At 43.1% G+C, this 8,650-nt stretch overlaps 1 long non-coding RNA gene across 1 annotated transcript; it reads left to right on the plus strand.

The window, feature by feature from the left end:
- The first annotated feature begins 345 nt into the window (after window positions 1–345).
- On the plus strand, window positions 346–3,746 carry LOC311516244. The gene is made up of 4 exons (XR_014710367.1): window positions 346–433; window positions 1,644–1,734; window positions 3,395–3,478; window positions 3,653–3,746. It is a non-coding gene; the product is annotated as an uncharacterized lncRNA (long non-coding RNA).
- The last annotated feature ends 4,904 nt before the right edge of the window (window positions 3,747–8,650 follow it).

Here is an 8,650-nt window from a genome sequence, read left to right on the forward strand (position 1 = left end):
CTATCTCACAGCCCCAGCTGATGGCCTCCTCATACAGTTATTGTACCTTTGACTCATTCTTAGATTCGTTTATGTCCACATGAAAAATTATTTTTCAGCTCACTCTTCTAGAATTACGAACACTGGTGCTTGTACTGGTAATTGTGCTGTCTTTGACTCTGTGGTACTGGGGGATGTTGGATAAGGTTTTGCTGTGTGCTAATGGGAAGTGTTCACTGTGACCCTAAGAGCCCTTCAATGCCAACTGGCAAAGGGTCCCCTATTCTGTTACAGCCACTCCTATGAGGTCTGACAAATTCACTACACCTAACACACGGGATTCACAGTATTTATCCATACAGGGTCATGTGGGGTGTCGGATGAAAGCTGATGTCATACTGATCCTCATCGTCATTGTGTGATGTATGTATGGGTGATATTTAAGAAGTTGTAGGTATGTACTAAAAATATATTTTAGCGTCTGTGTCCCTGGCAGGGTTGACCAATGAGGCTTTCATAGACAAAGGAATGCTGATTTATCTATGTTCATTGTAAATTAATATTGTAAGCCAATATACTGCAAACCCATTTACGTAGGGAACCAATAGGGGGATGTGAACTGAACAGGGGAAAGCACAGCAGAGTCTGTACCCGAGAGGTCAGCCTGATTGGGGAACAAAGACAATGGATTTGGGGAAGTATAAGGAGAAGCAAAAGGACATTTTTATTTAAGCTCAGTACCAATGTGGACACAAGAACAAATGGATATAAACTGGTCATTGGGAAGTTTAGACTTGAAATTAGATGAAGGTTTCTAACCATCAGAGGACTGAAGTTTTGGAATAGCCTTCCAAGGGAAGCAGTGGGGGCAAAAGACCTATCTGGCTTTAAGATTAAACTCTATAAGTTTATGGAGGAGATGGTATGATGGGATAACATGATTTTGGTAATTAATTAATCTTTAAATATTCATGGTAAATAGGCCCAATGGCCTGTGATGGGATGTTAGATGGGGTGGGATCTGAGTTACTACAGAAAATTCTTTTCTGGGTATGGTGAATTCTTTCCTGGGGCTGGTGAATCTTGCCCATATGCTCAGGGTTTAGCTGATCACCATATTTGGGGTTGGGAAGGAATTTTCCTCCAGGGCAGGTTGGAAGAGGCCTTGGAGGTTTTTCACCTTCCTCTGTAGCATGGGTCACTTGCTGGAAGATTCTCTACTCCTTGAAGTCTTTAAACCACGATTTGAGGACTTCAATAGCTCAGACATAGGTGAGGTTTTTCGCAGGAGTGGGTGGGTGAGATTCTGTGGCCTGCGTTGTGCAGGAGGTCGGACTGGATGATCATAATGGTCCCTTCTGACCTTAGTATCTATGAATCTATTTTGGTGTCACTGAGGAACACCTGTGGCAGGGTATATGTGGGGGTGTTATTTGTGAATGTTCTGGACGCTGGACTGAAAACCAGCAAGCTCTACAGAAAAGGTTTAGGTGAGATAAAACTGCTTTAGATATGGATTGTAGCCTGTTAAGTTTTGATCTCTAGGAAGGATGTTATACTTCGTTTTATTTGTAACTTGCTGTTCTTTTTACTCTTGCTCACTATCTCTTAAATCTTAACCTTTGTTAATAAACATTCACTGTGTTTGTTTTCACTATAAATAGATTACAGTGCTGGGTTGTTACACTGGAGCTGACAGTTGACTCAAACAAGCTGGTGTGTGTATACTGTATTCCCTTGGGAGCAGCGAACCTGGTAATTACTGTGAGGGCCCAGTGACAGGGGCTGGACGCTTCAGAGGAACACTCTTCAAGAGGGCTCAGGGTGCACCTGTTGCTAACCTGCAGAGCAAAGTGGAACAGGGAGAGTCCTGAGGAGAGTGCTTGAAAGGCTGGTGCTGTATAGGTGTTGGCACCCAGCTCCCACAAGAAAGACTCCCGCACGCTGGAGGCAGGGGGGTAACTCTCAGTCCTGGGCATTCCAAGGAAGTGTGTCACCCACATTTATGTGATACCTGGGAATTTATTAGACTAGCTCTTAGTAAAACCTTTCCCGACATTGTTGTCTTTGCTCTTTACACAACATAATGAATATGAGGAAACTACAGGAACACAGTTCCAAACAACTGTGTTTACTAACTATATACAAACATACAAGGCCTAGCTATGTATGCATACTGCGGCATGGGTTCCGGTGGCTTCTGCAGTAGAAGATCAGGAGGCCCACTTGAGGGCCTGCAAATTATTTGAAGAGAAACTACCCAATTCCAGTCGTCAGGAGGATTATGGTGTCCTAGTTGTTCATATATCATGTGTAAGGCCCTACCAAATTCGCGGCCATGAGAAATGAGTCACAGACTGTGAAATCTGGTCTCCCACTTTGAAATTTGGTCTTTTGTGTCCTTTTACCCTATACTATACAGATTTCACAGGGGAGACCGGCATTTCTCAAATTGGGGGTCCTGACCCAAAAGGGAGTTGCCAGAGGATCGCAAGGTTATTTTAGGGGGGTTGTGGTATTTCCACACTTGCTTCTGCTCTGCCTTCAGAGCTGGGGGGCTGGAGAGCCGCAACTGCTGGCCGGGTGCCCAGCTCTGAAGGCAGCGCCCCGCCAGCAGCAGTGCAGAAGTAAGGGAGCAACACCGCAACCCCCCCTACAATAACCTTGCGACCTTTCCCAGAACTCCTTCGGGTTAGGACCCCTACAATTACAACACTGTGAAATTTCAGATTTAACTAGCTGAAATTATGAAATGTACGATTTTAAAAATCCTATGATCTTGAAATTGACCCAAATGGACCATGAATTTGGTAGAACCCTAATCATGTGGCGAAAACCAGCATGGTTTGCTAAGAGCCGGCCCCGCTCTATGAAACCCAGCATTCCTAGGGGGTCTCTTAGCCTAACAGGAGCTTCAACTGTTGCAAAGGGAGAGGGAGCAACTTACTTTAATTTAAGATGAAAAAAGAAACAGTTACAGAGGCCTTCTCTGCTATCTGGTGAATGTGGGGTTAACTCCAGTTCATTTGCCTGTTCCCCTGGTTTAGGTGTTCAGAGGAAGTTCTATAGCAGGGGCTTGCAATCTTTTTCTTTCTGATGCCCCCACAACATGCTATAAAAAGCCCATGGCCCACCTGTGCCCCAATAACTCTTTTTCTGCATATCCAGTAGATTAAAAACGGTATTAAATTGATAGTTCCGGCAGGGCCGGCGTTAGGGGGCAGCAAGCAGGGCAACTGCCTGGGGCCCCATGCCACAGGGGGCCCTGCTGAAGCCAATAGGTTTCAGCATATCATGCAGAAAAATTAACACACGTTCTGGTAAAAAAAGAAAAGAGAAGAAAAAGCTATGTGTCCAAATAGCATGAGGTGAAATGGCTTTTATTTTTTGCATGCTCTCTGGTTTATTTTGGCAGACCCTTCCTGAAACCCAGTTGAGAACCACAGTTCTATAGGACTGGCTGCTTCAGAGACAAAAGGAGAAAAATGCTTTTGGGAAGGTAAGGCCTCCAGATCCTGAGGTATACCATGAAGTAACGGACTGAATACAAAATGGAAGCCCCTTGTCTTTGTGAGGCATTGCAAGGAGTGGGGTGTGTTTGTAGGGAGGATTTGAGAGCAATTTGTTCCTTTATTTTAAAAGAGTTTAAATCTTTTTGTGTTTTGGTTTTCAGGGCCCCATTATTGGTAGCTGTGAGAGCTGCTTTTGACTGAACAAATGAAAGATCTTGTGAAATTCTTATGCTACATGTGAATTCTGAAGCCAAGGCAAGATGTCCAGAATGTTTCCAAGTGTGACAAATTGCACAAAAACAGTTTTGAGTTTTGCCCCCAAAAGCAAACAGATGCCAGACCGTTCACCCAAAGAACTCTGGGATTTGGTGCTTCACTTTTCCTTTGTCATGCTGCCATTCTTTATAGGGAGCTCCTCTGAATAAGTGATGGAGGGGTTTATTTGCTTTCTAAGTTACCCGTTTATTCATTTCTTTCTTGACATTTCTCCTAAAGGTCTTCATCTGGCTTTTCCATGGTAACAAACACAGTTTTGCTCTTTTCCCCACTCCCTTTTCCTGTTTCTGCATCTTCCTCAGACTGATTCAATTCAAAGGAGTGCTTTTGTGAAACGAATTCCAAATGCTAGTTGTATCTTTTGTCTCAGGTCTGCTTCTGAGTCACTGTTACCTCAGCCAGTCATTGACAATATTGCTGTTCCACCCCAAAGGGCCTGTGGATCACAGCAGTAGAGAAAATTGATTCACTGTTTGTTGTCACTGAACACTAGCTTCTTAGTACCTATGGAGGAGAGAGAGGAAACAGCTCATAAATATTGTTCAATAAGCACTTATTAGAAAGATGAGATCATTATAATCTGTATGATGCTAAATAGATGGCTGTGCAAAACCAGTGATCCCAACAACCTGTAGGTTTCAATGGAAGTTTCAGAAAATGGGCAGCTGAGAATCCAAACAGAAAACCAATGGGAAGGAATTTTTCCCCCTGGCATTGTATTTGTTGTACACAAAACACAGGTGCACATGAGATCTGATCCAAGATGCATTGTTTTCAATGGGCTTTGGGGCACGCTCATAGCTGGTAATAGTTGTTCTGCTGCGGGAAAAAGTAACCACCTAGAAATCCCTTCAGTTTAAGGCAGGAAGATGCTGGAATAGGAAAGCAGAAAACTAGGAGGACGAGGCCTCCCTTAATCATGTGGCTCGTAGGGGATGGATCATCCCTTCTGCTTCTGCTCCAGTTTTTAAAAAAACCCTACACACATCCTCACTCCTGCAATAGGAGTGCTCCCAGGGGCTTACCCACTGTCTGTGGATAAGGAGAAGAGCACTTTCCTAGACTTATTGATCAATCATAAGAATCCATCCTGACTGGCTAATGCCTGTTTCCTCTTGTACAATCCAGCAGTATTTGGTGATTAAAACTTAATGACTAATCACTAATCCCCTTGTTTTTTCCTACACCCCCCCCCAACTGTTCCTCAGACGTTCTTGTTAAACCCTGGATTTGTGCTGGAAATGGCCCACCTTGATTATCATACACATTGTAAGGAGAGTGATCACTTTAGATAAGCTATTAGCAGCAGGAGAGTGGGATGGGGGGAGAGAAAACCTTTTGAAGTGATGAACACCCATTTTTTCATGGTCTGTGTGTATAAAACATCCTCACTGCATTTTCCACTTTATGCATCCGATGAAGTGAGCTGTAGCTCACGAAAGCTTATGTTCAAATAAATTGGTTAGTCTCTAAGGTGCCACAAGTACTCCTTTTCTTTTTGCGAATACAGACTAACACGTCTGCTACTCTGAAACCTATGGATACTGTGTAGCTTATTAAGATCTCCCCCTCCCATCGAAAGGTATGTTTGCATTAATATATGGCTAACCATGCATGGCAGAGCTTTCCCAGTCTCCTAGAGGTATTGAGTTTGAAATTTCTCAGTTTAAACCACAATCCAGGTATCTCCAGCCTCAAACATCTATTGGCACAGAAGCTGAAAAGATTAAAATTGAACAGTTTGGTAATAACCTGCTTCACAGATTACATTTTTGTTTAGTCCTGTGGTTATTTAGAGACTCCTGGAGAGATCCCACCCAGCAGAAAAATGTGACTTTAAGAAGAATTGACACTGCTGTGTGGGACTGGGGAAAAAGATATGGGCCCAGGCACAGTCCTGTGATGTGAGGAACTGACATGAAGTTAGGCAGTCTTGGGATTTGTAAACTTCGTTCAATGTGTTCAAAACTCTGAGGTGTACTCCTCTCTCAAAGGTTTTATAGATATTCATTCTGTTTCTGCATTTAGTCAAGTCAATAAGCACAGCACTGAGGCTGAAAAAATTCACCTGAAACAGCATATCACTTGCCATATGATAGCAGGCCATAATAATAATAATATGACCAACCTCATATATAGCTTACATTTTCATCTGTAGATCTCAAAGCACTTTACAAAGGAAGTCAGTGTCTCATTTTACGGATACAGACACAGGAATTTAAGTATTTTGACATACATATTCCACGTGAGATTTCTCAGTTGCACAACTCACTTTATATTTTGGTGTAGTTAGCCTGACAGCAATATATAACGCAAAGGGCTAAATACTGCCCTGATTTGCAACCCATGGGTAAGACAGGACAGAATTAATACTTGATTCCCTCCATTAGAGTACAGTGGTGTGTGTGTGTGTGTGTGTATGTATGTATGTATGTGTGTATATATATATATATATATTGAGGTATAATTGAAAAGAAAGTTACATTATCATTTACTTATCCTGGTGTAATCAGAACAATTATAATGAATAAATTATATAAAGGAAATGTCTCATAAGCATTCCTGCAAGGGACTGACAAAAACTGGCTGCTTACCAAAGATGGTCTAATAAACTTGCACTCAGTAGCGATGTGGATACTTTGGCCATGTCGTGTAAAACAAGAAAGGGTTGAGTACAGATTTTGCTGTTTCTTAATTATATATCCAATTAAACTTAATTTTTCCAAATGGAACAGGGATGTAGAACTAAGTTAGATGACAGGAAGCGTAGGGCACTGGACTGAGACTCAGGAGACCTGGGTTCTATGCTTGGCTTTGACACTGGCCTGCTGTGTGTGACCTTGGGAAAGTGTTTGTCCCTCTGTTTCCCATCCCAGTCTGTGCCTTGGGCCGGACACCATCTCTCATTAAGCACCTAGCACAGAGGGGCCCCAATCTTGGCTGGGCCATACAAATAATAACATGATAACAATGAATGACAGTTTGGATAAGCAGGGGACTTTTCAATGTATACAGGCCAGACTTTACATTTGGGTGCCTAAAGTTATTGTGATAAAGGGGAGGGGATATTGATTGGGTTTTGATTGAATCATTGCTAATTATTTTCTGGTTTTGGGGTGTATTTTTAATTTGTGGACAGCCACTCAGATCCTGAGACAGGTATCTTTTATATATTATACACCTAAATAACTAAGAGGCCGGATTTTCAGTGGTGCTGCGTACTGAAGTTAATGAGAGTTAAAATCAGGCCGCTTAGTTATGGTAGATGCCTACCTATGGACTTAGATGCTTAAATTTAGTCATCCAAGTTTGGCAGTATTGGCCTTAATGCACACTAAGAGGACATGATCTCATTTTAGATAAACAGGTTTTAGAGAACCAGTATTCAGATAAATGAGTTTCCACTGCAGTAAACTAACTACATGTTAGAGATCTAGTAAAAAAAAATCCTGCTTCCCCTTATTCCCCAATCCTTCTAACTTCACTTCTTTGTTATTTGATAAAGTCTTCTGCTTCCTTCTTCCACAGGGCTGTTTGTCCATCAAGGGCCTTATCCTTTGTCCCTTGAAGTCAATGAAAATGTTGCCATTAACTTCCAGGGGAGAAGGACGGGCTCCTAGATAAGCTCTTCTGAAGTTAAGTGACAAAGTGGAAAAAATACCTAAATCCTGTTTACAATACAGTGCAACTTCCAGTGTTGCTACCACTGGTGGAGCTGTGCTGGTGTAGGATGAGGGGTCCAAAATTTCCCATTGCAGACACACTCCAACTATTAGTACCGAAATAATGATTCGGCATGTGGAAAGATCAGCTTGGGCCGCAAATTGCTTAGCAGGCAGCTTGGCAACAATAATGAGAAGACTATCAGAATAAGTGATCTTTTACAAGGAGAAGGGGTAGCAATAGAAGTAGACACGTATCTTAGCTTACCCTCTTGGGATCTAGGAATTGGGCGGGCAGAAGCCTGCCCACTGCTAAGGAACCCCTCCCCCCACCCCCACTCAGCGTAAGGGGAGGATCCACAGGACCTGGAAGCCAAGTGATTCCGGGGGACAACTAATGAAATAACAGGGACAGGAGAGTGATCCTACTGGGATCCAGGAAGTGGGCTGGGTAGTTCTCCTTTCACTAGCCAGCTCTCCCTCTCATAAGCACTGTTGTGCTTGTCTGTGAGTGTTTTCCCTTCTGTCTTGGTGTCAAAAAAAAATCTAAACGAGGCTCTTCCCTTGCCCTTAAAAATGTAGGTGAATTGACAGAAGGCCCGGTTGAGTGATCAGATAGTATTCCTCTTTGTGCTGTGCCTGGAGGAAAAGAAATCCTTTATGGACTGCTATTAAAATGGTACATCCCCTATCCCTCCAGGACCTAGTTGTTCTCACAAACCTAACGGGGTGGGGGGCAAGAGGCCAATCTGAAAGTTGAATTTTGCATGTCCTGCACATAGTGCTACTGCTTGTGTACATGGCTAGGTGGTGTGTGTGTCATGACATAAGGTAGGAAATTTACTCATTCAGGACTGTGTTTTCTTTCATGAAAGTCTATCAGCTGTGTTGTTTCTTTGCATGGTTTCAGTTCAGATTAGCCCCCCCAAAACTTGGATCCTTATCCAAAACATACTCTTTCCCTATCTTTTGCCTCCCTTCTTCTCTCTCTCTCCCACCAAGATAGATACCTCACCTTTTCCTCCACTGCACCTTCCCCTCACCCTCCATGCCGTCCCTGTCTCATTATCCCTGGTGTTACCCTTTTGTGACCTCCAACAGATCTCACATATGAGGACATCCCCAGTAAGAGATATCTCAGAAGGCATTGTGTACCTCTGACCAGGGGAGCCCTAGAGAGCCCTAGGATTCAATGCAGCAGCAGCTCAAGGCCTAGCAGAC

This window comes from Lepidochelys olivacea, assembly GCF_965140295.1.
Source record: "Lepidochelys olivacea isolate rLepOli2 genome assembly, chromosome: 2".
In the NCBI taxonomy this organism is placed as follows: domain Eukaryota; kingdom Metazoa; phylum Chordata; order Testudines; family Cheloniidae; genus Lepidochelys; species Lepidochelys olivacea.